This window comes from Hibiscus syriacus, unplaced genomic scaffold, assembly GCF_006381635.1.
Source record: "Hibiscus syriacus cultivar Baekdansim isolate YM2019G1 unplaced genomic scaffold, ASM638163v2 tig00011079_pilon, whole genome shotgun sequence".
In the NCBI taxonomy this organism is placed as follows: Eukaryota; Viridiplantae; Streptophyta; class Magnoliopsida; order Malvales; family Malvaceae; genus Hibiscus; species Hibiscus syriacus.
Genome location: NW_024062242.1, coordinates 66,524 through 92,511, shown reverse-complemented (window position 1 = coordinate 92,511; position 25,988 = coordinate 66,524). Strand labels below are relative to the sequence as shown.

Here is a 25,988-nt window from a genome sequence, read left to right as displayed (position 1 = left end):
CAAAGCATGCGAATTAGACAAATATGCGGTTATGATTTGTTTGAAATTAGCATGTGGGATAGAGATCATGTCCAGGTAGGAATAATAAGCACATGGAGTAGATATCATGTGGGGTAGGACTTTTCATTTTCATCATTTTTTATTATTATCCTTATCTCACTAACTTTTTATTTTCTTTCATTTTTGTTCCTTTTCATTTTTTTATCATTCACATCATTTAGACGAGGTGTTGATCCATAAAAAACGTGTTTTTTAAACATGAATAATCTACATTAATGGATAAAGGGATTATAATACAAAGAGATAAAAAGTTCAGAAGCCCAGTTGTGGTCAAAGAATACTCAGAGTCAAAGGTTGTAGGGGCAAGACGAGGAAAAAGTTACTGACCCGGAGAGTCCTTTCGAAAACTACGAGAACAAGATGAATTCCAGAAACAAGTCGATAAGCTTTAGATGGATAGCTCCAATGGAACTTTCGTTTGGAACAAGCTCGACATAGAGTGAAGGCCGGAGATGCAGTCCTGAAAAAGAAAAAAATGGAAGCCAAGATTGCTCAGATCGAGGAGAACATGTTGAAGCTCTAGAGAGAGCTAGAAGATATGATAAACCAGAGTAGTATGAGTACTCTTAATACAATAATGAAGAACCAAGAGTCCCTGGTTGATCAGATTGTTGCCAAGTTAGATGGCCTACAACAAACCAGTGCGTCTGGGGCAGGTTCACCAGAAGGGGTAACTATACCACCTACCCCACAAGTAGTTGTCTCACCTGAAATCATACCGGAACTTTGAAGGGACTCATCTACTGCAAAAGCGAAGCCCTCATCCTCTATATTTAACCCTGAGAACAATCCGGGTTATTACTATACACCGGATTCAGATGAAGAGGACAAATCAAAGAAGATAGAGGAGAAAATCAAGCAATTGGAGGACCAAATAGAGGTAGTTAAAGGAGATAATGACTACCATGGAGTTGATGTCGCGGAGCTCAGTCTAGTCCCGGACTTGGTTCTTCCTCCGAAATTCAAGGTCCCTGAGTTCGAGAAGTTCGACGGGAACAGTTTCCCCTCAGCCCACATCATCATGTTATGTCAGAAAATGACAGGGTATGTGGGAAATGACCAACTCCTAATCCACTTCTTCTAGGAGAGCCTGTCCGGTTCAGCTATCCGGTGGTACAATCAGCTAAGCCGATAATATATCAAGACCTGGAAAGACCTGGTAAAGTCATTTCTGGAACAATACAAGCACGTCAACGATATGAGACCAGACCGGGTTATGCTACAAAGCTTGGAGAAATAGCACAATGAAAGTTTCCGACAATACACACAATGATTGAGGGATTTATCTATGCAAGTTCATCCACCATTGGATGAAAATAAAACTCGGAAGCTATTTGTACAGACCCTGAAGGCACCTTACTTCGGGCACCTGGTGGCAATCACATCAGGAAGTTTCTCAGATCTAGTCATGGTTGGTGAGATGATCGAGCTAGCTATAAAACAAGGAAGAATTGAGGGAAGAGACTCCAGTGAGAAGCCTCCTATGAAGAACAAAGAGCAAGAGATCAACAATATCAACACCTACAACGTCAACAAATGTGTTACGATCTCAAGTTAAAAAATCACTGATGTTGTACCATCCGATACTTCTAAACAAACTCAGAGAGAACTATGGAAAGAAAAGATTCACATCAGTCCAATCCCAATGACATATTAGGAGTTACTCCCAACGCTAGTTGAGAAGAATCTTGTGACTCCGGTTCAATACAAACCCAGAAAGGCCCCATACCCTGAAGGCCATAATGTTAACGTTGTATGCAGTAATCATATTGGGAGCTTAGGGAACACCACTGAGAATTGTGGGGCATTGAGATGTAAGGTCCAAGATCTGATCGATTCAGGGGCATGAACTTTCAATGTGTAATGTGGCATTATGAACGATAGTCAAATGGGGCATCCATCAGGAATTATGTTGCATTATCAAGCATATCATCTTGTTTGAACTTTTTTTCTTTCGTACTTCTTATGCGTGAACATTTTTAAGTCACTTGGCGTTTAAACATTTTAAATAAAATGCTTCATTCTTAGAAAATGAGCAAATTTTAATCTTGAATTCCTTGAATATCACTTTATTTAAAAGATGTTTAATAATTGGGGTTGTAAATCTTTGATAAATGACAAGATTAAACCCTACAAAACAAAGGCCCCTTGATCCTAATTTAAATATCATACTACACGCTCTTCTCCTATAGGGACCGAGCTAGTTTTCTCTTCTCATGAAGAGTCTATCAAAGGTTTCGTATTCAGGTATGTGTTAGGAGCGAACAGAATGGGGAAACTAGCACATGAGATTGCAAAACTAATTGGTTTATTCTTTTGTTTAAGACGTTCAATGATGATCCTGATCTTCTCAGATGGAATGGTCAAGTAGGTGAATCTAGTTTAGGTCAGTTGCTTGGGAATTGAACTCTAACGATGAGATTTTATGACCTTAAAAAACACCTAGACTATAACAGGTTCTTCTTAACAAATTTAAGAAATTGGACCCGTATACCCACATTATAATATTATTTATATACAATAAAGCTTGAGTTGTCCCTCTACAACAATTGGTTAAACGCCTCGGTTTTATGGATAATATTCAGCTAGCCTAATAAAGGTGATTATACTATACAATAAAGCTTGAGCTGTCCCTCCAAGGCAATTGGTTAAACACCCCGGCTTTATGGATAAGATTCAGCTAACCTGATAAAGGTATTTACATATTGAGTTGTCCCTGTAGAGCAATTGGTAAACGCCCGGCTTTATAGATCCAACTATCCATTTAATGGAAAATTTAAATAAGGAGTTTCGGTAAAAATGGACTAAGGGAAGATTTCAGAGAACTGAAACAGAAGTATTTTGAAAGGTCTAGCCATTGATTATGCTAGTTGTGTAATTTTGTTCGCCTCCGATCAAAATGCCAAATCAAGAAAGAGGGGCATGCCATGGTTTTTGCGATGATCGAATCGATGAAACAAACCTTAATAACCCACCTCTAAACAAACTTTTCGGTCTTGATATTTGTCAAAGATTTGCAGCTATCAAAGCTTAAAAGAGAATTTGATTCTTTTGATATCCAATAAACTCTTGTTTTATGATTTGCTTCAATTCTGAAACCTATGAGGAGACAATATTTTGCAAAACTCCTGTTGCTATTTTTCAAACTTTTGAAAATTCAAAGAAAAAAACATTTTCAAACAATATGAGTTCTCTGTAAGCATGTATTTGAAATCAACGAATATCTCTCCGAAGCTCAAGATTGAAACTGGGGCAGGAGAACCCAAATTTTTTGGGCAAAATTTGTTGGAGAAAGGAAAATAAATTGTCTTAGGTTGAGGTTTGCAAGAATACACCCTGGTGAAAATGAAGACAAACTGAGAGAATAAAGACTGCTCACGCAATTATTCCCTTCACAGATCAACATTCTGTTTTAAGATCAAGAATCAGAAATTTAAGATTCCAACATCAAGAGTCATCAAGACTGACAACCAGGGATTGAGATTTCTATCCAAACCCTAAAATAACATGTTTTGCATATACATTTTAGGCATACATAAGAGCATCGCATCCATAGCATCACATATGTGTATAATTTTGCAGATTCATGCTAGAGTCAATTTCAACTTCTCAGTGAAGGATATTGAACTCAAAAGAAATGCAATTTACAAGTGTGGATCTGAACTTCACAACGAAGAACATCCAATTAAAAGCTCAATTTCACAGCGAATGAGCCATCCACGATTTCAACTTCACGAATAAGGATATCGTGCCCAATGAAGTGATCTAGTGTAACAACAAACATGTCATCCACAGATTTGACTTCCTTAAGTCAACGATTAAAGCTTTTGAAAGGATTTCTTTAACATGTATGAACAAGCAAATTATCGATCACCTTTGAGATTGTTTCTCTCGAAACAAAGGGTCGCCTCGCTCAAGACTAATTTACTCAAAACAAAGTTTTGTCTCTCTTGAGACAATTTCTCTTAAAACAAATTTTATCTCTCTTGAGACATTTTATCTTAAAACAAATTTTGTAGGTTTCCCTTGAAACAAAAACTTTGAATTTTTTTTCCTTGAAACAAAGTTTTGTCTCTCTTGAGACAGTTTCTTTTAGAACTAAATTGTCTCTCTTGAGACATTTTCTCGTAAAATAAATTTTGTCTCTCTTGAGACAATTTTCCTTGAAACAAAATCTTTGAATATGTTTTACATTACACGAATTTTGTCTCACTTGAGACAATTTATTTTGGAACTAAGTTTTGTCTCTCTCAAAACAAATTTTGTCTCCCTTGAGATAATTTCTCTTGAAACATAAACATTGAAAACATTTCCCTTGAAATGAATTTTGTCTCTCTTGAGATAGTTTCCATCGAAACAAAATTTTGTCTCCCTAGAGACAGTTTCTCTTGAAATGAATATTGTCTCTCTTGAGATAGTTTCCCTTGAAACAAAATTTTGTCTCCCTAGAGACAGTTTCTCTTGAAACATAAACATTGAAAACATTTCCCTTGAAATGAATTTTGTCTCTCTTGAGATAATTTCCCTTGAAACAAAATTTTGTCTCTCTTGAGACAGTTTCTCTTGAAACATAAACATTGAAAACATTTCCCTTAAAATGAATTTTGTCTCTCTTGAGATAATTTCCCTTGAAACAAATTTTGTCTCCCTTGAGATAGTTTCTCTTGAAGCATAAACATTGAAAACATTTTCCTTGAAATGAATTTTGTCTCTCTTGAATCGAATTTTGTCTCCCTTAAGACAGTTCCTCTTGAAACATAAACTTTGAAAATGCTTCCCTTGAAACACAAAATATTTGAGTCAGTTCTCCTTGAAACGAGTTTTAAGACAGTTTTCCGTGAAGCAGCGCAACTTACATTGAACCCAATTTCACGACGAATGAGTCATCTATAACACAGCCATACCGAAGTCTTCAGGTCAAGTTTCACCTTCACGTCGAAGTATCTTGAGCCAGAAGACGATCCAAAGACCACCCACCAAGTGCTTTGAGTCCGATTTCAACTTCATGACGAAGGATATCGTGCTCAGAGGCTTCCAGTTTAACTCGACCTTACAACGAGAGAGTCTTTTCGTATTTCAGTTCAATTTGACAAACCAATCAAATATCGGGTTTCAACTCTACGATAGAGGATATTCGATATGACCAAATTTGTGTCTTGTAGTGTTTGCTCTATTTTTGTTACACGATAATGAGCAAAGAGGGGCAGCTGAAGACACCGAATTTTGACCATTAACATTAATACTATATAATATAATATATTTATAAACTATATTATATAATAAATATATATGTTTATTTTTTATTTGTTTTGGGTTTTATTACACTTTGTACAGGCCCAACATTATGAGTAGCCCAAACTAGTATGGATTAGGGTTTGTATGAACCCTAATCTCTAATTCTCTCATCCAACCGCCAAGCACCTTGACGTTGGATCAAGGTGTGATCCAACGGTCCATAGCAGACCCCTCTAGGGTTTTCAGAACCTAGCAACCTTTGCTCCACGGTGCCGTTCTCTCGAGAGATCCTTACACATCACGCCCCATCTCATCCAGCATCAAGCAAGCCCCAATGCATCACATCTCGCCTCCAAAAACCGAGATTCTCAGCCACGAACAACAAACCCATTAACAGACAGTGTTTTAGTAGGAATCAAACGCTAAAATAAGAGTAGTTTAGTCCAAATCGGACTCTAAAAATAGCCGAATCTAATGCTATAAATACATGTAATCCATTTTTTTGCAATACTATGATTGGAAATATGAAATACAAACAGAAATTTTCAAGCAACTTCAAGAAGCAATTCAAGCATTTTTGCAAAGTTTCGAAGGTAACAAAGGGGGAATACCTTACCTTTGTGTTGTTGTTTGGCTTGCATGTTGGTGTGGCGTTTGTTTTCTCACTGTTTTTGTTCAAATAAACCCCAAAGGGAAACGTTTTGAGCCAATGACAAAAAGGGAGTTTTCGTAACTTTAACTTCAGATCTACGCTCCCTGGAGGCTATTTAAAAAAAACAAATCGCATTTGATGAACACGGCGGTCTGCGAACGGCGTACCGCCGTGTGGCCGTATTCTAGAAAGCACGGTGGCGTGTTCATCTGCCTGGTGAACACGCAAGAGCAGGTGAGAGGTTTTGGGTTTTCTGATTTTGATCCAAGGGAGGGGTGGTTTTAAGAATGGAAATTGTTTGCGTTTATTGAGTTATATACTCAACCCACAGATGCCCGACTCGACCCAGTGCCCGGTGACCTACGTGTTTAGAGAAACAAAAGGGAGGAATTATGTTCAGTCACCCTTGTTTTTTAAACAATTCAATTTTGCCCATTCCAATCAATTTTAGCCGAATTTCCTTTTAAATTAGCACCTGAATTTTACTTTTGATTCAAATTGACCCCATTATTATTGTGTATATATATATATATATATATATATCTATTTTATTATTTTGTTTCCCTATTTTTCTCCTTTCTAATACTTAATTATATATGCATCTATACATTTATTATTATATATATATATATATATATATATTATTTAAATATCATATTGTATTATTTTACATATATATTTTCTTTTCCTTTTATTTATTTTATTAATATTAATATTAGTATGTATGTATGTATGTATGTATTATTATTATTATTATGGTTTTGTTTTCTTCATATCTATTTTTCATTTTTCCTTCTCTTGCTCTTATTTATTTATCTATTATGTATATATCATTTTTACCATAATTTTCCTATATTTTATTAATGTTATCTTCTTATTTTTTCTTCATTTATTTTTGTTTATTCTACTCATTTATGTTCTCTTTCTTTTCCCTTATGATCTGTCTCCTATCATTATGTTTTTTCATCTTTATTTTGTCATTATTTTTCTTTATCTCTTTACTTTTTTTATCTTCTTTATTTCATCTGTTTCTTATTTTATTCGTTTTATTACCTTTTTTATCTAACACGATTTTCGATTTTTTAAGGGCACAATTTAAATCAATCTAAGGTAAGTAATTTGGATCAATTTTTAGCTTTTAATTTAAGGTTACAATTTTCTTAATTAAAGACAACTGGAAATTATGTAGTACCGAAAGGGCAGTTCCAGGGTACAGTTCCAGGGTGCTAACCATTCCTTAACTATAACCGACTTCCGAATCTGACACATCGCTGGTAAGACGCAGATCATGTAAGAAATAAAGTATCCGATCAACCCATTTTTAATAAAATAAATGATGTGGCGACTCCTAATCCATTTAATCTAAGTCGAAGCCCAATTTCGGGGCCCAACCGAAAGATGGTCCCGACAGCTTGGCGTCTCCACTGGGGAGAGGTAAGCGAGTCAGGCTAAGGTAATTTTCAGTTGTCTTTTAACGAAAAGGGTAAGTTTAAATTTTAAGGTAACATTTTGATTCTTGTTGCTTACTTTTGATTATATTTTTCGAGTAAATAGTTCTATTAACCGTTTTCTAATGATTTCAGCCCTTAAAGATTTTTAAACTAAGGCTCTAAAAATGAGCTTCAAACCCTATTTTAAGTGGGGGGTAAAAACAACGCCTTCGTGTGAATTTATTCACCGTGCGGGCCTAGCTAGTAGCCTTCGGGATTTATATACCTTATGTCTTTGTGTGCATTTATTCACCGTGCGGGCATAAGAGAATGTGTCCTCTCGAGTTTAACTTAGTCCACACAAGTCTGTGATGGGTTTAGGACTAAGGGTCTGGCAAGCCCAAGGGGGCACCGGTAAGGACAACTCGAGTACCTCTTTTAGAACCTAAACCGGGAGACTATGGAGAATTAGAGCCCACCCCAAAACCTCATTTCAAACCCTAGGCTATTTTTATTTCCTGATTTCTTTTTTGTTCAAAACATGCGAACTAGACAAATATGCGGTTAGGATTTGTTTGAAATTAGCATGTGGGATAGAGATCATGTCTGGGTAGGAATAATAAGCACATGGAGTAGATATCATGTGGGGTAGGACTTTTCAATTTCATCATTTTTTATTATTATCCTTATCTCACTAACTTTTTGTTTCCTTTCATTTTTGTTCCTTTTCATTTTTTATCATTCGCATCATTTAGACGAGGTGTTGATCCACCAAAAACGTGTTTGTTAAACATGAATAATCTACATTAATGGACAAAGGGGTTATAATACAAAGAGATAAAAAGCTCAGAAGCCCAGCCTTGGTCAAAGAATACTCAGAGTCAAAGGTTGCAAGGGTAAGACGAGGAAAAAGTTACTAACCCGGAGAGTCCTTTCAAAAACTATGAGAACAAGATGAATTCCAGAAACAAGTCGATAAGCTTCAGATGGAAGGCTTCAATGACACTTTCTTTTGGAACAAGCTCGACATAGAGCGAAAGCCGGAGATGCAACCCTTCGAGACCTTTTTTGGGGCAAGCAACTCGTCACATGCACAAGGAGCCAGAATGGTTCGAAAGGATATTCAACTGGTGAAAAATTGACGAATCAACTTATCAGAAGTTGTGCGGGATATACCATCAATAAGTTTTTTGTCTCTTCAGACGTAAAACTTTTGTCCCCAATAAGGATTATTCAAAATAACAGGCACATGTTTTGGATCAATGCCTCAGACATTTCATGCATCATGCATTCTTGCATATTCTGCATTATTTTCTTTTCTTTTTTTTTCTCATTTCATGGAAATTAAATAACAAGTGATGTCTCATAAAAATGGGTACAAACAATGAACATTCCACCTCAAGTATTTGACACACCCCATCCACATAACACCTGCTTGAAAAAGAAGAAAATGGAAGCCAGGATTGCTCAGATCGAGGAGAACATGTTGAAGCTCTAGAGAGAGCTAGAAGATAAGATAAACCAGAGTAGTCTGAGTACTCTGAATACAATCATGAAGAACCAAGAGTCCTTGGTTGATCAAATTATTGCCAAGTTTGTTGGCCAACAACAAAGCAGTGCGTCTGGGATAGGTTTACCAGAAGGGGTAACTATACCACCTACCCCACAAGTGGTTGTCTCACCTGAAATCATACCGGAACTTCGAAAGGACTCATCTGCTACGAAAGCGAAGCCCTCATCCTTTGTATTTAACCTTGAGAACAATTCGGGTTATTACCATATACCAGATTCAGATGAAGACGACAAATCAAAGAAGATGGAGGAGAAAATCAAGCAATTGGAGGACCAAATGAAGGTAGTTAAAGGAGACAATGACTACCCTGAAGTTGATGTCACGGAGCTTAGTCTAGTCTCGGACTTGGTTCTTCCTACGAAATTCAAGGTCCCTGAGTTCGAGAAGTTCAACGGAAAAAGTTATCCCTCAGCCCAAATCATTATGTTATGTCAGAAAATGACAGGGTATGTGGGAAATGACCAACTCCTGATCCACTACTTCCAGGAGAGCCTGTTCGGTTCAGCTATCCGATGGTACAAAAAGCTAAGCCGATCATATATCAAGACCTAGAAAGACCTGGCCAAGTCATTTCTGGAAAAATACAAGCACGTCAATGATATAAGACCAGACCGGGTTATACTACAAAGCCTGGAGAAAGAGCACAATGAAAGTTTCTGACAATACGCACAACGATGGAGGGATTTATCTGTGCAAGTTCATCCACTCTTGGATGAAAAAGAAACTCGAAAGCTATTTGTACAGACCCTGAAGGCACCTTACTTCAGGCACCTGGTGGCAATCACTTCAGGAAGTTTCTCAGATCTAGTCATGGCTGGTGAGATGATCGAGCTAGCTATAAAATAAGGAAGAACTGAGGGAAGAGACTCCAGTGAGAAGCCTCCCATGAAGAACAAAGAGCGACAGATCAACAATGTCAACACCTACAACGCCAACAAAGGTGTTACGATCTCAAGTTCGAAAATCACTGCTACTGTACCATCCAGTACTTCTAAACAAACTCAGAGAGAACCAATGAAAGAAAAGATTCACATCATTCCAATCCCAATGACATATGAGGAGTTACTCCCAACGTTAGTTGAGAAGAATCTTGTGACTCCGGTTCAATCCAAACTCAGAGAGGCCCCATACCCTAAAGGCCATGATGTTAACGCCGTATGCAACTATCATATTGGGAGCTCAGGGCACACCACTGAGAATTGTGGGGCATTGAGATGTAAGGTCTAAGATCTGATCGATTCAGGGGCATGGACTTTCAATGTGTAATAGGGCATTATGATCGAGAGTCAAATGGGGCATCCATCAGGAATTATGTTGCATTATCAAGCATATCATCCTGTTTGAACTTGTTTTTCTTTCGTACTTCTTATGTGTGAACATTTTTAAGTCACTTTACATTTAAACATTTTAAATAAAATGCTTCCTTATTAGGAAATGAGCAAATTTTAATCTTGAATTCCTTGAATATCACCTTAATTAAAAGTTGTTTAATAATTGAGGTTGTAAATCTTTGACAAATGACAAGATTAAACCCTGCAAAACAAAGACCCCTTGGTCCTAATTTAAACATCATACTACACGCTCTTCTCCTACAGGGACCGAGCTAGTTTTATCTTCTCATGAAGAGTCCATCAAAGGTTTCGTATTCAGGTATGTGTTAGAAGCAAACAGAATGGGGCAACTAGCACATGAGATTGCAAAACTAATTGGTTTATGCTTTTGTTTAAGACATTCAATCATGATCCTGATCTTCTCAGATAGAATGTTCAAGTAGGTAAATCTAGTTTAGTTCAGTTGCTTGAGAATTGAACTCTAACGATGAGATTTTCTGACCTTCAAAAACACCTAGACTATAACATGTTCTTCTTACCAACTTAAGAAATTGGACCCGTATACCCACATTATAATATTATTTATATACAATAAAGCTTGAGTTGTCCCTCTACAACAATTGGTTAAATGCCCCGACTTTATGGATAATATTCAGCTAGCCTGATAAAGGTGATTATGCTAGTTGTGTCATTTTGTTCACCTCCGATCAAAATGCCAAATCAAGAAAGAGGGGCATGCCATGGTTTTCGCGATGATCGAATCGATGAAACAAACCTTAATAGCCCACCTCTAAACAAACTTTTCGGTCTTGAAATTTGTCAAAGATTTGCAGCTATCAAAGCTTAAAAGAGCATTTGATTCTTTTGATATCCAATAAACTATTGTTTTATGATTTGCTTCAATTCTGAAACCTAGAATGAGATAATATTTTCCAAACCTCCTGTTGGTATTTTTCAAAATTTTGAAAATTCAAAGAAAAAAGCATTTTCAAACAATATGAGTTCTCTGTAAGCATGTCTTGGAAATCAACGAATATCTCTTCGAAGCTCAAGATTGAAACTGGGGCAGGAGAAGCCAAATTTTTGGGGCAAAATTTGTTGGAGCAAGGAAAATAAATTGTCTTAGGTTGAGGTTTGCAAGAATACACCCTAGTGGAAATGAAGACAAACTGAGATAATGAAGACTGCTCACGCAATTATTCCCTTCACAGATCACCATTCTGTTTTAAGATCAAGAATCAGAAATTTAAGATTCCAACATCAAGAGTCATCAAGACTGACAACCAGGGATTGAGATTTCTATCCAAACCCTAAAATAACATGTTTTGCATATACATTTTAGGCATACATAAGAGCATCACATCCATAGCATCGCATATGTGTATAATTTTGCAGATTCATGCTAGAGTCAATTTCAACTTCTCAGTGAAGGATATTGAACTCAAAATAAGTGCAATTTACAAGTGTGGATCTGAACTTCACAACGAAGAACATCCAATTAAAAGCTCAATTTCACAGTGAATAAGCCATCCACGATTTCAACTTCACAAAGAAGGATATCGTGCCCAATGAAGTGATCTAGTGTCATAACAAACATGTCATCCACAGATTTGACTTCCTTAAGTCAACGATTAAAGCTTTTGAAATGATTTCTTTAACATGTATGAACAAGCAGACTATTGATCACCTTTGAGATTATTTCTCTCGAAACAAGGGGTCGCCTTGCTCAAGACTAATTTACTCAAAACAAAGTTTTGTCTCTCTTGAGACAGTTTCTCTTAAAACAAATTTTGTCTCTCTTGAGACGGTTTCCCTTGAAACAAAAACTTTGAATTTGTTTTCCTTGAAACAAAGTTTTGTCTCTCTTGAGACAGTTTCTTTTAGAACTAATTTTTGTCTCTCTTGAGACATTTTCTCGTAAAACAAATTTTGTCTCTCTTGAGACAGTTTTCCTTGAAACAAAATCTTTGAATATGTTTTACATTACACGAATTTCGTCCCCCTTGAGAGAGTTTCTTTTGGAACTAAGTTTTGTCTCTCTCAAAACAAATTTTGTCTCCCTTGAGACAGTTTCTCTTGAAACATAAACATTGAAAACATTTCCCTTGAAATGAATTTTGTCTCTCTTGAGATAGTTTCCATCGAAACAAAATTTTATCTCCCTAGAGACAGTTTCTCTTGAAATGAATTTTGTCTCTCTTGAGATAGTTTCCCTTGAAATAAAATTTTGTATCCATAGAGACAATTTATCTTGAAACATAAACATTGAAAACATTTCCCTTGAAATGAATTTTGTCTCTCTTTAGATAATTTCCCTTGAAACAAAATTTTGTCTCCCTTGAGACAGTTTCTCTTGAAACATAAACATTGAAAACATTTCCCTTAAAATGAATTTTGTTTCTCTTGAGATAATTTCCCTTGAAACAAATTTTGTCTCCCTTGAGATAGTTTCTCTTGAAACATAAACATTGAAAACATTTTCCTTGAAATGAATTTTATCTCTCTTGAAACGAATTTTGTCTCCCTTAAGATAGTTCCTCTTGAACATAAACTTTGAAAATGCTTCCCTTGAAACACAAAATATTTGAGTTAGTTCTCCTTGAAACGAGTTTTGAGACAGTTTCCCGTGAAACATTGCAACTTACATTGAACCCAACTTCACGATGAAGGTGTCATCTGTAACACAACCATACCGAAGTATTCAGGTCAAGTTTCACCTTCACGTCGAAGTATCTTGAGCCAGAAGACGATCCAGAGACCACCCGCTAAGTGCTTTGAGTCCGATTTCAACTTCACGACTAAGGATATCGTGCTCAGAGGCTTTCAATTTAACTCGACCTCACAATGAGGGAGTCATTTCATATTTCAGTTCAATTTGACAAACCAATCAAATATCGGGTTTCAACTTTATGACAGAGGATATTCGATATGAACGAAATTTGCGTCTTTTAGTCTTTGCTCTATTTTCGTTACACGATAATGAGCAAATAGGGGCAGCTGAAGACATCGAATTTCGACCATTAACTTTAATATTATATAATATATTTATAAACTATATTATATAATAAATATATATGTTTATTTTTTTATTTATTTTTGGTTTTATTACACTTTGTACAGGCCCAACATCATGTGCAGCCCAAACCATTATGGATTAGGGTTTGTATAAACCCTAATCTCTCAATCTCTCATCCAGCCGCCAAGCACCTAGATCGTTGGATCAAGGTGTGATCCAACGATCCACAGCAGACCCTTCTAGGGTTTCCAGAACCTAGCAACCTTTGCTCCACGGCATCGTTCTCTCGAGAGATCCTTACGCAGCACGCCCCATCTCATCCAGCACCAAGCAAGCCCCAACGTCGCACGTCTCACCTCCAACAACCGAGATTCTCGACCACGAACAACAAATCCATTAACAGGCAGTGTTTTAATAGGAATCAAACGCTAAAATAAGAGTAGTTTAGTCCAAATCGGACTCTAAAAATAGCCGAATCTAAGGCTATAAATACATGTAATCCATTTGTTTGTAATACTACGATTGGAAATACGAAATACAAACAGAAATTTTCGAGCAACTTCAAGAACAATCCAAGCATTTTTGCAAAGTTTCGAAGGTAACAAATGGGAAATACCTTACCTTTTTGTTGTTGTTTGGCTTGCATGTTGGTGTGGCGTTTGTTTTCTCACTGTTTTTTTTTTCAAATAAACCCCAAAGGGAAACGTTTTGAGCCAATGACCAAAATGGAGTTTTCGAAACTTTAACTTCATATCTACGCTCCTGAGAGGCTATTTTTCAAAAAAAATAAATTGCATTTTTGGAATAAGGGTGTGAAAATCTTTTGAAAAAATGAAAACTTTTTATTTTTACTGCCGATGATCGACGGTCGGCGCAGATCAACGGCGATCGGCGAGGCGGCATGTGGTCGTGTTCTGGAAAGCACGACGGCGTATTCATCCGCCTGATGAACACACAAGAACATGCGAGAGGTTTTGGGTTTTCTGATTTTGATCCAAAGGAGGGGTGTTTTAAGAATGGAAATTGTTTGTGTTTATTGAGTTATATACTCAACCTACGGATTCCCACCGACCCGACCTAGTGCATGGTGACCCACGTGTTTTGAGAAACAAAAGGGGGGAATTTCTGTTCAGTCACCCTTGTTTTTTAAACAATTCAATTTTGCCCATTCCAATTAATTTTAGCCGAATTTCCTTTTAAATTAGCCCCAGAGTTTTATTTTGCTTCAAATTGACCCCATTATTATTGTATATATATATATTATATCTATTTTATTATTTTGTTTCCCTATTTTTCTCCTTTGTAATACTTAATTATATATGCATCTATACATTTATTATTAGAGAAAATAACCTCAGTGACCAAAAATGCCTTATAATATATGATTTTAACCAACTTTTTTTTTGGATTTGCCAAAATGACCAACTAAATCGCAATGCGATCGATAATTCGCAACGCGATCTCCGGTATCGCAAATCAGTTTCCAGATTCGCAACGCGATTCTGACTATCGCATTGCGATTTTCCAAATTCGCATTGCGATTTTCCGACTATCGCAATGCGAGTATGACTATCGCAACGCGATTCTGACTATCGCAACGCGATTCTGAATGTCGCAACGCGATGCTGACTATCGCAATGCAATTTTCAAAGTGCCATTATTATCGCAACGCGTATTTTTTTTCAAATTCCAAACATGAATATTAATATATCGGAACACTGAACCGTCCACAGTATATCCCGTAATCGTAACTCATAACCTAAAACCCTAAATCATAACTCAGTCCCATCTCCATCTCTCACTCTCTAAGGCGACATCCGTCCCCATCTCCGACGAAATCAGTCCACATCTCCGGCGAAATCCGTCTATCTCCATCTCTCAGAGCCACCCTCACAATCATTCACGGTCAGAAATGGAAAATCAACCAAATCAACCACCGAGGGTTAGTTTTTTAATTATTTTTATTTTAAATTTTTTGCATTATTATTAGGTTTTTCATATTGAAATGATAAGTTTACTGATAATTTCAATAATAGATTAACCATTTCATTTAGATTGCTTATTAAATTCATTCGATTGCTGCCAATACTGCTAAACTGTTTAGTGTTTAAACCCTGTGAATTTAGTATTTGTCTTTGTTTTGTCTTCTGGTTGAAGTAATGCAATCCATTCAAGTTTCAATTTTAGTATTTGAAACCGAGAATATCAACGCGAAATGAAAATCGCAACGACAGAATCGCAATGCGATTTTAGTTTCGCGTTACGATTTTAGTTTCACGTTGCGATTTTCATTTCGCGTTGCGATAGTTATTTTCGTGTTGCGATTTTAAGTTTCAGAAACTATTCTTCTTCTGCAAATTGAAACTTGAATGAATTGTATTACTTCAACAAAAAAAACAAAGACAAATACTAAATTCACAATGTTGTAAATTTAAGTTTGAAGAATAAACTACTACTCTTTATGTTTATTATCCTTGGTATATCTTCACAGTGTAGTTTTTGGTATATCTAATTTGGTATGTTTATTGTTTTTGTAGAACTTTTATTCGGCTCAATTGACCTTAAGAAATAAATTAAGCCTGGCCAAAACAATTGCGTCGAAGCTTTCACCTGCACAAAGAAAAATATTTGAGGATACTTGCTTCGAGCCATGGCTGAAAGTAAAACATCCGGGTGGAGATGCTATGTTGACCCATCTGTTTCTTCAAACCATGACTAGCGATCTACCAGAGACTATACAACATCGTGATGAAGAGATATGGTTTGATTTTCCACCGGCGTATACGTGTTTTGGGCGGGAGGAGTTTTGCTTAATCACCGGTCTACGCTTCGAACACGATGATGTAGGTCGGTACACTAGACATATTACCCCCCTATCATGGTTATCCCGGGTTTTTCCTGAGATGTCAATGGAGAAGCTGAATTTACACGTGGAAGACTTGACGAGATTATTGAATAAGAAAGATGGTTTTACTCGGATGGATGACGTCGATGTTGTCCGAGTATGCCTTCTAATACTTTTGCATGCCGGCTTTTTAGGCAGAGAGGCCAGACAACCTATTCCTAATGATCTAATTAAATTGGTAGAGGACATAAATGCATGGAACTTATTTCTGTGGGGTTCGTATCTATGGAAAGCTACATGGAATAAGTTGTCGTATGCCTTTGATGATCGAAAAAGTTTGCGTGGCGATGGTTCCAAATACACTTTGTCAGGCTTTATTTGGGCCTTTAAGGTAAGAATTTTTATATAATGTTTCCAAAATTATAATTAATTATTATTTAATAATTACTAATGTTTGTTATTATATTGTTTGTAGATTTGGATATTTGAGGCCTTTCCCGTCATGCATACATATGCATTAAAAACTTCTAATGATATTCCTAGGGCTATTTCCTGGAAGAGGAAATGGACCTTGCAGCAATGGGAAGATTTACTACCGTATACGGCAATAAATAATGTAAGTTAACACAAATACTACCACATGTTTATAAACAAGTTATTACTAGTACACGTTTAACTTTGTTTGAGCTTTTATACTATTAGGAGTCCAACACTCCATTACAGAGGCTGACACCCACGGAAGCTGAGCTTGCCACTGATTGGTGGCAAGCTAGTAAGTGTTTTTTTGATGGCACGGATGATGAGAAGCCTCCACTTCGAGAGCCATCACCTCACCCAGAGCCATCACCTGATCGACCCGACTATACACCTCCACAACGAGAGCCATCACCTATTCTGTCACATCATCGAGCCTCTTCTCCACCATCACCTCATGATAGGCGACCGGCAAAGATGCCACGATGTTTATCTCCCTGTTCTCCACCTCCACGGGATGAGTTAGGGGAGTTACGTGATGAGGTCAATGCCTTGCGTGAGGAGGTCGATACTTTACGCGATGACAATGGTGCATGGCGTGTTGAGGTGTCAACTTTACGTGGTGAGGTAGCCGCTCTACGTGAGATGGTAGCATCGTTGGCAGAATAAGGTTCATACTCTACGCAACGAGGTAAGTTTAATATTTTTCATATTTAACTTGATGATAAATTTACTCGTAATTTCACTTAGATTAACCATTTCACTTAGATTAACCATTTCACTTAGATTGCTTAGTAAATTCATTCGGTTGCTGCCAATACTACTAAACTGTTTATTCTTTAACCCTGTGAAGTTAGTATTTGTTTTTGGTTATCTTTTGGTTGAAGTAATGCAATCCATTCAAGTTTCAATTTGCAGAAGAAGAATAGTTTACTTTCGCAACGCGAAAATGACTATCGCAACGCGAATTTGACTATCGCAACGAAAGAATCAATATGCGAATGAAAATCGCATTGCGATTCTCTCGTTGCGATAGTCAAATTCGCGTTGCGATAGTCATTTTCGCGTTGTGATAGTCATTTTCGCGTTGCGATAGTCATTCGTGTTGCGATTTTAAGTTTAAGATTCTATTCTTCTTTTGCAAATTGAAACTTCAATGAATTGCATTACTTCAACTAAAAGACAAAGACAAATACTAACTTCACAGTGTTGAAAATTTAAGTTTCAAGAATAAACTACTACTCTTTATGTTGTCATTGAACCTGCACTAAACCTATATGTTGTCCTTTTAAATGTTTATATAAGTGATTACTTCTGGAATGTTATCTGATGCATTTTGTGAACAATGATAGAATAATGACTTGGGTGAATACCGTGCAAGTTTGAAAAATATTTGTCTTTGTTTTCACTGTTTAATATCATGCCTGTTTATTTACTGATTTATGTATTAATTTATTTTTAGTGGCCCGCTAAGGTGGATGCTCTACGTCGGGTTTTTCTTGCAAGACGGAGTTCACGCATCAGACGGCGTGCACGTGCCATTAAGTCTCCGTTCACCCCAATAGTGCAAAGAATCCGTAAGAAAAAACCCGACTCACCTGTCATTGTTCAAGAGGCCTCCCATATCGTTCAAGAGTCTCTTATCATCCCTCAAGAGTCCCCTCCCACCGTTCAAGACGCCACTGTCATCGTTGAAGAGGTCCCTCCCAACATTCTAGAGCCCGATTCACACGGCATAATATATCGAATTATTGAGAAACCCCCTCACATGCCGGACATGATGGATGACTGTTTGCTTTCGTATAAGTTACCGGCCAGTACCATTCCGGAAGATGAAGTGGAGAGGAAACAACTACCGGAAACAATTCTGGATAATACCATTTGGGCTAAGACCGCAGTTGATTTTTATCTACATGAGCGGAGCCAAGGGTGTTACGCTAACATATACAAACTCAACGATGATATGCATTTGTTGATTGAACGATCTTGGTGGGGTGTGTTATTAGGGGTTGAAGACAATGGTTATTTCGATGGGGGGTAAGTCTTATATTTCTTCTTATATTTCTTCTTATATTTCATTTTGATTAATTTTTTTTTAAATTTATGTAATTCACTAATATATGTCTTTTTTTGTAAAACAGCATATTGATGCATGGGTGTCACGTCTTCTAATAGTAAGGAAATTAAAGAAAAATAAAAATAAAAAAATACGCGATATACAATTATGCCGACGTCTTTTCACGTAGTTCACTTGAAGAATCAACGACATGAATCATATGTGTTGGCTAATGGACAATCTAAACTTTATCCTGTATGGTGGGAGGTCGTTAAGGTTATTATTTATTTTTTTTAAATATTTTAAAGATGTTCATAAATAAGTACGCAATTTGAATTATTACTTATGATTGCAGGTGTTTATCCCTGTTTTGGAACGTACTCATTGGCTTCTCGTCGAGCTTCAGCTCCCATCCCTGAAGATAATAGTATATGACAGCATGATAAATTACATATCATTGTCTGATTTGAGAGATATTATTAAGGGATGGAGCTCTCATTTGGCTAAATTCTTGGATGCGATTAATTATTGGACTTATTCTGGAAACAAGAAGCCAAAGAAGTTCAATGTTACAGTTATCAGAGATGAGACCGCGCTACAACAAACGCCGGAAGCTAAAGGGGATTGTGGTCCTCTCGCATGCATGTGCTTGGAGCGTTTGACGACAGGAATTACATAGTTTCTACCTCCCACCGATAGAGATAGAGGTGCAGTAGGCTTGTGGTTTCGGTATTTTATGGCTAGAGCGATATATTCGAGACGCTGCCTACCTGCATCCACGTTATGAAAGTGTCCATAAACAATTTGTAAGTCAAATGCAAGTGTTGTTAAGTACCTAGAATTCAATAATAATTTACTGTTTGTTGGTTTTAGATGTGTAGAAAGTGTTATTTGAGCAAATGTTTGGTTTCTGCAGGTTAATCCTGAAGTGAGCTGCGTGAAATTGATGTATAGGTGCATAAACAACTATCTGGGGTACACTTTTTTTATTGTTTAATTGATTCTTAAAAGTCTGATTTGTTTAATTGATGAGGAAAATAAGAATTATTATCATTTTTTGCTTGTTTAATTGATTTATAAAAGTTGATTTGTTTAATATTGATGTGTAAATAATTCTTATTTGTGCTTGTTTAATTGATTGAAATGTAAAAGTTGATTTGTTGATTTAAATCTGCATCATATTGAAGGCAAAAACCTGTTGGAGGTACACTTTCGCAACGCTAAACTCAAAATCGCAATGCGAAAGACAAAATCACAACGCGAAAGTCAATTCGCGTTGCGATAGTCTAATACGCTTTGCGATTTTCTCGTTGCGATAGTCAAACACCCGTTGCGATAATCAAATTCGCGTTGCGATACTCAAATTCGCGTTGCGATAGTCAAATTCACGTTGCGATTTTCTCGTTGCGATAGTCAAATAGCCGTTGCGATAGTCAAATTCGCGTTGCGATAGACAAATTTGCGTTGTGATAGTCATATTCGTGTTGCGATAGTCAAATTCGCGTTGCGATTTTTGAGTTACGATAATCAAATTCGCGTTGTGATAGTCAAATTCGCGTTGCGATAGTCAAATGAATGTGTAATAAGTGATAACAACTGAACATATCATAGCAATGTTCAAACTCAAGTTACTAATACATACCTAACTGAAAATGTTAAAAGTTTACACATAAAATACACATAATAGTCAAATTCGCGTTGCGATATTCAAATGAATGTGTAATAAGTGATAACAACTGAACAGATCATAGCAATGTTCAAACTCAAGTTACTAATACATGCCTAACTGAAAATGTTAAAAGTTTACACATAATACAACGTTTGCATTTAAAAATCACCTAAGTTAATAGTCCCAAAAGGTGAAGCCGGTTGTGATTGGGATTTTGATTTTGATTGTGATTGCCTTTTTCTTGACACCATATGAGCTTTGGATTTTGATGAGGATCCATATTTTGGTAGAGGAAAAGATGATTGTGATGGCACTGGTGATCCATATGTCAACCTTGTATGACCACTTTCCTTGCACCGACTACATATCGATCTCTTCTTCTCTTCACCCTTAGACGGTATACGATCGTGACTTTTTGGTCAGCCAGGTAGCCTTCTGTCCATGGCTGGTGGCAAAACTGTTTGTAAGTCGTCTGGTATGTCCCACTCAGAAGGATGTGGAATAGGGTAGATAATCTCGGCATAAGTCTGTCGATATACTTCTGTAGTGTAGCAATCCATAGCGTATGCGCTTGAATCATCTTGGTTTAGAAGAAGAGCAACTTTTATTACATGCCCACACGGATAACCAGATGTTTGACATTTCATACAACTACATGTCTTTGCATTTAGATTGACAAGCCCATTTAAGTTATTATCCAGTACTTCAAACAAAGTGTTTGAACATGGTTCAACTCTCCATGATGTTGACTTCACAACACGTTTCGTTATCTTTTTTTCAGTCCATGATGTAACACGATGTTCCAATGTTCCTGTAAATTTAAATAAATAATACTTAGTAAAATATATGATAAGTTACGAATTTAAAGAAATAATACCTGCATGGTTTCTTTTCTTGTAGTACCACTGTTGAATAGAGGCTCGAAAAAACTCCATTAACATAGTAATGAGTAATTTCCGGGAATGACGACTTAGAGCGTTGATTGATTCTGCACTATTAGATGTCATGAAACCATATCTTGCTCCAAGTTGATGTACTCTTGACCATCTTTCAAACCCGACATCTTCTAGTGTTTGAGCACACTGAGGCAAAACACGTCTTAAACAATTTATATGCTTATTAAAATCCACTTCCCGATAAGCTTTTACAACCTTCCAGTATGTCCATTTGTGATTTTTTATACCAGCAGACCTTGATTTTAGATTTCTATATAAATAAACACCACAAAGTCCATGAAAAGCATATGGGAAACACCTTCTAACAGCGTTGTCAATTGAGTTTGCCCTATCGGATATGATTGTCAGATTGCTAATAGGACCTATGCAATCCCTAAGATGCCCCATAAACCATGTCCGTGAATCAGAGGTTTCAGATTTGCCAACCCTGTAAGCTATTGGCAGTATACCATTGTTAGCATCCATGGCTACTGCTAATAAGTTTACTCCAAGGTATTGACCTTTTAAATGTGCTCCGTCAACAATAATAATTGGGCGCATGCAAGTAATAAACGAACGAATCTACAAAATCATATACACAAGAAATATAATCATTTAAACGTGAAATGCATGTAAATAACAAAAATGAGTCAACAAAATTATATTGAATTACTAACCACAGCACCAATGGCGATAAACAGCAACTCAAAGCGTCCATCTCTATCTGTTTTGATATGAGTTACCGACCTAGGATTTTTCAGCTTTAAATTATGATAATAAGCCGGCAGTTGGGCAGACGATGCTTCTGGCGACCCCCTCAACAATTCCAAGGCATAACATTTGGCTCTCCAAGCTTGAGAATATGAGATACTAATCTTGAACTGAGCATTCATGTCAGTCATAATTTCATGTCCCCGATATACCCTGCCATTCAAAAACATTAACTCAACCAGAAAACCACCCAACACCTTTTTGTTTGCCTGTCTATGGTGAGGAAAAACTTGGGTTCTTGAACATGTATGTTTATCAATAAAAGTCCTAACTTGAAACATTTCGCAATCTTTTATCCTCTTTACAATCATACGCCACGTACAGTTTTTGTCAATCATACACATTGTTTCGAAACGATCTTTGTTTGATTTGTTAACTTTTAGTTGATAGCCATCTTCCACACATTTCGTATACAAAGCTATCTTCAAGTCTTCCTTTATATCAAAACAATCATCTTTCTTTATACGAATAATTTTTTTGTAACAATCAACTGCTATTTTTACCAACTCTTCTTCCGGTATCTAAAGTAATTCTGGCATATTCCAGTTATACTCCTGTGGTATTTTCTTCGGGGACTTTTCTTCGGGGATTTTTTCTTCTTTTTTTTCTTTTTCAGGGTTATATGAATTACAGAATGGATGTTCAACATGTTCATTCACAGTCGTAACTTCCTCCTCATTATCATCAACAACATCTTCCTCGGCAGTGGTTGTTTCATCATCAAAATTCGGGTATTGATCAATATCAAAATCATTACACGCAGGGTCTTTTTCTTCTTCTGAAACATCATCAAAATCCGAGTATTGACCAAGATCAAAGTCCGGGTATTGACCAAGATCAAATTTCGAATACCGACTAGTACTCACAATTTTTTCTGTTGGCTCATCATCGTCTAACTGGTTAATACGAAAATCGGAATTTGGTGCTGAAAGTTGATTGGGATTTGAATTAGGGAAAGGTTGTGGGTTTTGAGATTGTGTTTGGTATTAGAAATGTGGTGAAACAAAATTTTCTTGGTGATGAAATTATGGTGGAACCATTAAATTTTGAGCACCATAAACTGGGGTTGAAAAACTTAGTTGATTACTACCCGCTACTGACCCAACTTTACTACTTCTAGGTTCAACAACATACAATGTCTTGCGAAACACTAATGTAAGCAATGAATCGTTCAACTTCTTCATTGTCGGTTAACAAACAAACTTTACCTTTTCTCTGATAAGATAGCCTAAATCCACTTAAGGGCTCTAAATTCAATTTATTTGCAACACGTAACATTAGAGTTTCATAAGTTAACTTTTTTAATGACAGTTTTAGTTGAAGATTCATGGGTAAAGGCATATATTGTAAAACACCATGAACATTCTCCCATGACCCTCCAAAACACAAATCTATCCAAACATGATCAATATTAGATGATTTCATTATTGTAAATTAATTTACTAAACAAACGAGTTGCGAAACTAAAAATTGTTGCCGGATGGGAAAGGATGTCGTTGGATATAAGAACGGATGTCGCCGGAGAGAGTGATAGATAGAGATGGAATGAGTTGTGATTTAGGGATTTAGATTATGAGTTGCTTCTGCTGCGTAGTTATATGCCCAAAACATTTGTGTTGCGAAACTAAAACCTGTTGCGAATTTGAAATTCAGTGTTGCGACAGTCAGAATCGCGTTGCAATAGTCAGAATCGCATTGCGATAGTCATAATCGTTGTGATTTACATATTCGCATTGCGATTTACATATTTGCATTGCGATAGTCGGAAAATCGCAATGCGATAGTCAGAATCGCGTTGCGAATCTGGAAACTGATTTGCGATACCGGAGATCGCATTGCGATTTAGTTGGTCATTTTGGCAAATCCAAAAAAAGTTGGTTAAAATCGTATATTATAAGGCATTTTTGGTCACTGAGGTTATTTCTCTTATTATTATTGTATATATATATATATATATTTATTTAAATATCATATTGTATTATTTTACATATATAATTTCTTTTCCTTTTATTTATTTTATTAATATTAATATTAATATTAGTATGTATGTATTTATTATTATTTTTATTATTATTATTATGGTTTTGTTTTCTTCATATCTATTTTTAATTTTTTCTTCTCTTGCTCTTATTTATTTATCTATTATGTATATATCATTTTTACCATTATTTTCCTACATTTTATTCATGTCATCTTCTTATTTTTTAGGTGTTTTTCTCGAAAAATAACCGGTGATCGGTATATTTACCGAACAAACACCGGTCAGATTATATTTCTCGATCTAACACCCGTAGCAGTAAAGCGCGCCCCTTGCCCCGTGCTATATGCTGATTTGGCGCCACATGGGGTATAACGCGCCCTCTGTACCGTGCTAGAGGGCGCGCTATACGCTGACATGGGTTACACGTGTGTATAGCGCGCCCCCTGATTCGCGCTATACGCCACGTAGGGGTATAGCGCGGATCAGGGGCCGCGCTATACGCCACGTACCAGAATTAAATTTAACGCGGTCCCTGGTCCGTGCTATATCTGTTATGAATAATTGCATATAGCACGGTGCAGGTACCGCGCCTTATATGGTTATAAATACCCTCCTCCGTCGGTTAAGTTTCTCACATCTCCTGGCATCTCTCCTCCCAACTTATAAATTAATACAAAAATTCCGTCAACGAGTAATAATTCAGGCAATCTTCTCATATTTAATTTAGAAGTTCATGCGATTTTTCGTTATAAGGTAATTAATTTTGTTATAATTTTTTAATTATACTTATTGTTTATTATCATTATTTGAAAAAATATTATACTAATTATTTTCAATTAATTTTTATGTTTGTAAAATTGAAAAGCGGGAGCATACGTCGAAATTGTTTTGCGGTGCAAGTAATAATATAATATTATATTATTTAAATTATTTATGTTGATGTGTAAAAAATTTATTGTGTTATATTTTCGTTCATATATAATTTATTTAATCATGTTTGTTTCAGTAATTTTTTTTGCATATATAATATTATCGCACTTTTAAACTCAAAGAATGACGCGACTTTCAGCTATTGTTTATTATGATGGTGAAATTCGAGAAGATGAAACCGGCGTTGTATTCGTATCAAATGAGCGTGTTAAAATATCATTCAAGAGAAACATAACTCTTGAGGAGCTGATAACGAAGATTTCGAGGAAGATTCATGTTGGAAGTAGTAGAAGAATATCGCCGTTGCAGTACAGATTTCTAACATCATTGTTGCCATTAACTTATACAGCGTTCGAACTTTCAAACAATGATGATGTTCAAATGATGGTTGAAGCTCAAAGTAATTATTCAGACGTCGCTATTGAGATGTATGCATATTTTGTTCAAGTGCGTGCTGTTCGGGGTCAATCATTAAGCTCCCACTATGGGCTAGCTGAACAAGTTGATCAAGTTGACAGCCCGACTACAGTAATGTGTAATGATTTTAATGCCATAATGGGGAGACATTCATCCGCAACTCCTTACGATATGTACCGAGGTGGGTCCATGAACAATCCGTATGGCAACACCGCGTCCAGTTCAAGGGGAAGACATTCATCTGCAAATTTCTTTGACCTTAATATGGAGATGTCATCGACGCAACAATCTGTGCAGTTTCCATTTGACACGATGGCTTCAAGCTTTAAGGGGAGGCATTCGACTGCGAGCTTTTTCGATCTCAATGTCGATATGCCTTCTAGTTCAAGGGGAAGACATGCAAGTAGTAGGTTCTTCGACCTAAATGTGGAGCGCATGGAGGAACCATCATCTCCACCAGAAGAACCACTTCGTGAGCCTGATGCGGATGGTGTTAAGACTGGACTATTCATTCACCCAGAATCACCGCAATTCAACTCCGATGATGATGATGTAGATGAAGTTCCAGGAAATGTGACACAAACTGACCCTCCTGCACACATGTATGAAGTTG

General features: G+C 36.6%; 1 pseudogene; it reads left to right on the top strand.

The window, feature by feature from the left end:
- Positions 1–637: 637 nt before the first annotated feature.
- Positions 638–25,988, top strand: part of LOC120204640 — a 51,619-nt pseudogene continuing 26,268 nt past the window's right edge.